The sequence below is a fragment of the Pinus tabuliformis genome, chromosome J (genome assembly GCF_031772625.1).
Source record: "Pinus tabuliformis cultivar Carrire ecotype Pingquan chromosome J, CPIR1, whole genome shotgun sequence".
Taxonomy (NCBI): domain Eukaryota; kingdom Viridiplantae; phylum Streptophyta; class Pinopsida; order Pinales; family Pinaceae; genus Pinus; species Pinus tabuliformis.
This window is the reverse complement of record NC_142295.1, coordinates 874,068,446-874,074,607: the sequence shown is the minus strand read 5'-3', so window position 1 is coordinate 874,074,607 and position 6,162 is coordinate 874,068,446. Positions and strand designations below refer to the sequence as shown.

General features: G+C 39.0%; 1 pseudogene; it reads right to left on the bottom strand.

Moving 5' to 3' along the window:
• Positions 1-4,352: 4,352 nt before the first annotated feature.
• LOC149229462 (putative carboxylesterase 17) lies at positions 4,353-5,306 on the bottom strand (annotated as a pseudogene).
• Between the last annotated feature and the right edge of the window lie 856 nt (positions 5,307-6,162).

Below are 6,162 nucleotides of genomic sequence, written 5' to 3'. Positions count from 1 at the left end.
GACCCTACCTCAAGTCCAGTGCTAGTTCGTGGAAGCCATGCTCCATTTGTCCAAATGAGCTCCTTTTTAAAAAACCAGCAAACACAAACAGGCACACATCAAATAACACCTGCATAGCCAATATAATAAACCATATTTATCATGATGATCAAGGAATTCATGAAATAAACCATAGAAGACAATTTATTGAGAAAAATAAATCTGATTGTATTAACTTTAAACAAAGAAGAACTTTACAACCTTCGTGCCTTGATGCTGTACAAGCTCCTCCCAGGGTCCAGCAAGAATCTCCTCTACTTTGAAAAGTTTCACTCTCTTCCCAAAGAAGCCAAAAGGTATGTAATCTCTCCTCTCAAGCTCAAATAGGAAGTATAAATTCCAACAACATTTACCCTCAAAAATATTCAGCTTTTTACCTCCCTAGCAACCAGCCCAATGCCTCAATTTATAGTGCAGAGGAGGGAAGTTACCAGGTCCACCTTCAAAGGGATAGAGTCCTCCTTCAAAGGGATAAGCTCCTCTCATCAAGGGGTTAGCTCCTTTAGTTATGGGATGCATGAACCACCTGGGAGCAAACTTTCCACCTCAAGATTCCTTCTAGAAGCGTCCAAAATTAATCCAAAGTGAGTTTTTAATAATAAACTTGCGCCTTTTTGACTTTTACAGGGGTCCGCACCCACTCCTTTAGAGACAGAGCGGGCAGGTCCGCAGGTAACATGACCAAGGGGTGCGGGACCACAGGTAATGCTAAGAGAAAGTGCGGAACCAGAGTTTTAGAGATTTTCAAGGACTTTCTCTCATTTTTAAGGCTTGACATGAAGAGCTGAGGTTTGAGACTTGCAAAGGAGGACAGTATGAGTGATGATAGACTCACACTGACTGCAGAAAGTCATGGTGACAATAGTTTGTGTAACAAATAAGATCATCTACGTAAAGGTATACAATAAAAATTTTACCTTCTGAGTTTTGGTATACAAAATTGGCTCATGGTTGCTTCTGCAAAAACCACTTTTGATGAGATAGGTGTCGATGCAACTGTACCAAGCTCTTGGAGCTTGCTTCAAACCATACAAATATTTCTTCAATTTGTATACCTTATGCTCATTTCATGGAACTTCAAAACTAGGATATTTCTCTACATAAATTTTTTTCATGCAATATACCATTTAGGAAGGTAGATTTTACATCAAGCTGGTAGAATTTCCATTTATGCTGAGATGTTGTGGATAAAATGCTTCTGACAGTGTCTAACCTTGCTACTAGAGCAAAGGTATCACCATAGTAGACACGAAATTATGGTGAGAATCCTTTGGAAACCAATATTTCCTTATGTTTCTCAATTTATCATTTTTCATTCAACTTGGTCTTAGGTACCCATGTTACATCAATTTCGGTTTTTTCACTTGGGAGATCGACTAATTCCCAAGTTTGGTTCTTGTTTATGGTAGCAATTTCTTGGTTCATTGCATCAATCCAATGCTTTTCTTTAACTTCTTTTTGAAAATGGGTTGGTTGAGATGAAAGAAAGCAAAACATATTATGTTGATCAAACTCATGCTCCTACTCTGTATTTCTCTGATGATTCTTGTTTTCTAATTATCGTTTGAAGATATTGAATCACTGGTGGATTCACTGCTTAAAGATGTACCATTTTCATAGTGGTACGACTCTTATTGAACTTGAAATCTTGGTAGATATGGTGGATAAAAAGGTTGATTTGAAGCTTCATCAAAATGATCAGACCAAGATTTATTTTCAAAAAATTTAACATCTTTGCTTAAAACAAACTTCTTTGTAACTGGATTATAAAGTCTATAGCCCTTTGACTGTTCATTGTAGCCTACGAAGATACATTTATCACTTATATCATCAAGCTTCATTCTTAGTTGCTCAAGAACATGTGCAAAAGTTAATGATCCAAAAATTATAAAGTGAGATACATTTACCTTTTTACCATCCCATGCTTCTTGACGTATTGTATCTTGGAGACTGCTTATTGGAGATCTATTAAGAATATACATTATTGTCAAAACTGCTTCAGCCCAATAGTCATTTGACAACCTCTTCTCACGAAGCATACATTTGGCCATGTTCATGATTGACTAATTTTTCCTTTCAACTACTCCATTCTATTGTGGATTATATCTTGTTGTGTTATGAATTATGATTCCTTCTTGTTGAAAAAAATCTTTGAAGTCATTGGAGTTGTACTCTTCTCCTTTGTCTGGCCTGAGAACTTCTACAGGCTTTCCACTCTGCTTTTTTTCTTCTGATTTGAATTCTTTGAATCATGAGTGTATCTGATTTATTTTTGAGAAAATAAACTCATATCTTCCTTATATAATCATCAATGAAGGTCAGAAAATAAATACTACCACCAATGGATGGTGTCTGCAATGGGACACACATATCTATATGGAATAGCTCTAAAGGTTCTTTTGCTATAGAGGAAGATGTGGGAAAGTTATCTCTTTTATGCTTGGCTAGAACACAAATTTCACAATTACAATCTTTTTCATTCATAATAGGGAGACCAATGATCATTGAATGTTTCTGAAGAAGACTTAGACTCTTGAATGGGATGTGGCCATACCTAGAATGCCATAGCTGAGACTCATCTATTCTTGACACATTGTGGGCAAAAGATTGTGAAATATTTTGACTTCTAAGAGTGAAATGAAACATTTTATTCCTTGTTTTTTCAACCTTCGTTGTTAGTCCTTTATTTGGAGGTTTGTCATATATATAACATGTATTCCCTTGAAATATTACATCATAACCATGTTCCATTAATTGACATACACTTATGAGGTTATGCTTTAGATGTCGAACATAATAAAGATCAGGTATGTATTTCTGTTGATTATGTTTAGTAAGAACATGGGAAATACCTTTTCCTTCAGCTTTAATATAAGAACGATCTCCAAGAGTAATTTTTTATGTTATGGAAGTGTCAATATAAGAAAGAAAAAAATTGATACCTATCATATGATTGTTGCAACCACTGTCCAGCAAGCAAAGGTCCTCGCTATGAGTGTCTTCAGATAGATGGAAAATAAGAAACATTTTCTCATAGAATTCTCCTTCATTGTTGGAGAGATGGACACTACCTATTTGTTGATCTAAGTGTTTCTTTTTGTGTTCATGTTCATAATGCCCAATTTTCTGGTAGTAATAACATTGAACATTAGATTTCTCTATGTTCTGCTTATCTGTGTTTAGTTTTGTGGAGGTCTCCATTGCTCTAATGCATGATGATGTTCTGGTCTACCTATGCCTTGCTTGTTATTGCCTCAATATCCTTTGCCTCTCGCTCTACCAAGAGAGAGTTGTGGTTTGAAAGCTTGTTCGATGGAATCTTCTGTCAAGTTGAGTCTTGTTTCGTGTGCCAAAAGTGATCTAGTCAATTGTTCTATTGAGAAAGTTGTAAAACCTTTGGATTCCACAACGGTTGTTACAACCATGCCATATTTCTTGGGAAGGCTTCAAAGGAATTTTACAACAATCTTCTAATCTATAATGGTTTTGTCAATGAGTTTGATCTAATTGACTCTAGTCATGAACTGGTCCACATTCTCTCTGGAAATCATCTTCATGGTTTTGAACTGAGCTCTTAATGTCTGCAATTTAACAGTCTTCACTGTATCATTATCTTGATACGCAGTTTTCATAATATCCCAAGCTTCTTTTGTTGTTGATGCATTGGTTATCTTGTCAAAGATATAGTCATTGACTGAGTTTTGTATCCAAAAATTGTCTCTGTGCTTTTTCTTTCTGAGTTCAATAAATGCATTCCTATGATTATTGGTCATGGGAAACCATACTTCTTGGGTTGGCTTTACATAGGAGTTCTGAAGTGTATCCCAACACTCTTGGGCTTGTAGAAACGTTTTCATTCTTAAAGATAAAAACTGATAAATTTTACCAAGCAAAATTGAAGTCTGCGACAAAAAGCTAGAAAAACCTATTTCTTCAAAATATTAATGTGACCTTTTTACAACTTTCTTTCCAAGACTTTTGTTTTTAAATCTCCTTTAAAAAAAATATTTGAATCAAACACCACCCCTTTTCTATTTAAAAAAAACTCTTTCTCAATAAAATAACTTTCTTACAATCCTTTAAATCCCCTTTAAAAAATAACATAAGGCCTTCTTAAAATAATCCCCTTCACAAAAATAATGAATAATCCCCTTTTAAAGGTCATCAACGACTAAAGATTTTTAATAGAAGCTCCTTTAAATATAACATAAATTTTCTTAAAAAAATTTAAAGCAAATTCAAATATTTTGTTTTAAAATATGAAAACTTCGTTTAAAATACGGAACACAAGCTACTAATACTGTTATGATTCATCACACATCGAAGAAATGGATGAACTACGACATACGGTCCCACAAAAGACGAGTTGCGTCAGACCATGGATGGAAGATGTGATATGCATGAATCTCTCCCTCAGTGTCCATAAACTCCGCCTCCTTCCCACAGCTCTGTAGCAGCTCGCAATACAGTAATCCGCGTGGTTTAAGCCTATCCAATCCTACCATGGCCACCAACACGGGAGGTAGTGGAACGTTGCGGAGGTCGGGAGACAAAGGCTCCAGGATTACTGTCTAGATGGTCACAATTCGAGCCCATCGGAAGGGACATCCTCCAGAATAGGTCGCATAATTCTATCTCTCTAACTTCCGCTTCAGAGGCTGCTTTATCAGATTCGATTCTCTCCTTACTGCTGAAATAGGGATGACAATGAGCCCTCTGATGTGAAGCGGCCCCAGATCTCGACCCGCAGTCATTGAGCCAATGATGTGAACAATATTGCCGCCTGCGCTTTCCCCACCCATGAAACACCACGAGTAATCTGCATAAGACTCGAGCCAGGGCTCTGCCTTACCACCAACGAGGGCAGCCCATTCGACCGCATGGATGCAGTTGTCATAAGCAGTGGGGATGCAATGCTCAGGCGTAAGACGGTATTTGACGGAGATTACCATCACTTGGGTCATGTTGGCCATGCCACTCAGGAATGAATGAGCGATTTGCCAGCCAGTGGAGCCGCAGCTGAATCCACCCCCGTGGAAGTAGAAAAGCAGCGAGAGTTTCTCGCCGTGGGGCACGTCATCTGGTAGAAAGAGGCGAACCCAGATGCCCGTGGCGTGGTCAATGAAGATGTCCTTCGACCTGGCACCCTCCACCAGTACTAGTTCCGATGCAGCCATAACTGGCTGCTCATAACGTGAAATGGAGCCATTGGCGTATACTTTTAGGAAGTCGGGAACGTCCTTCACCACTGTCTGTGACATCTCCATCTGAAAACACCAAAACTCAAAGCTATACTTGCTGCTTCTATTTCTTCTTCTGCAACTGTGAACTCCCCCGTCCTTGGGTTGAGTAAAGAGACAAGCGTGTGCATATATGTAGGCAGTGAGCAGTTGAAACTTGACAGCAGTCGTTGGCATTAGGTTTCAATGAAAGACGGCTAATTTGTTTTTATTTGGAACTTGAACTTTAAATGGAAGGCATCTTAAAAGTACAGTCCATATATATGGTCAAATTTCTTTGGCATGTTTTTCATATCATGACTTCCTGGTTGATAATTTGTTTTTATTCTCAACTTGGACTTCTAAATGGAAGGTGTAACGCCCACAAGCTACAGGCAACACAGCGAGGGTGCATGAAGGCGACGAGTTAGGGGGCAGTAGTGCGGTGGGGAGAAATGCGAAAATGACTAAGTGTTTTGGGTGTTTGGTTATATAGACCGACGAGCGGTCCCAGTGAGCCGACGGGTGGGCGAGACCAACCAAACGAGGAGACATGATGGGTCGGCCGAAGGGCGAGCCAACATGCTAAAATAATCAAAGTGATAGAGTATGGTGGGTCGGCCTGGCATGAGGACACAATGGTTCATGGAGGGTGAACCATATATATGGGCAAGCTTAGCATTTGGCTAAAGCATCCATCCAACGATTAACACATAAGTCCAAGCATAGAGCAAGGTGCAGTGCGAAGATTGAAGGTTTGAAGACTGAGGCATGGTGCAGGTGGACACGAGTCGAAGCACCTACACCGGAACAAGAAGTACGAGCCAAGGTGCAGCTGAACGAGTCAGGGTGTAGGTGGACGCACATGCACACGGGTTGCTGAACGAGCTAAGGGCGCAGTAGG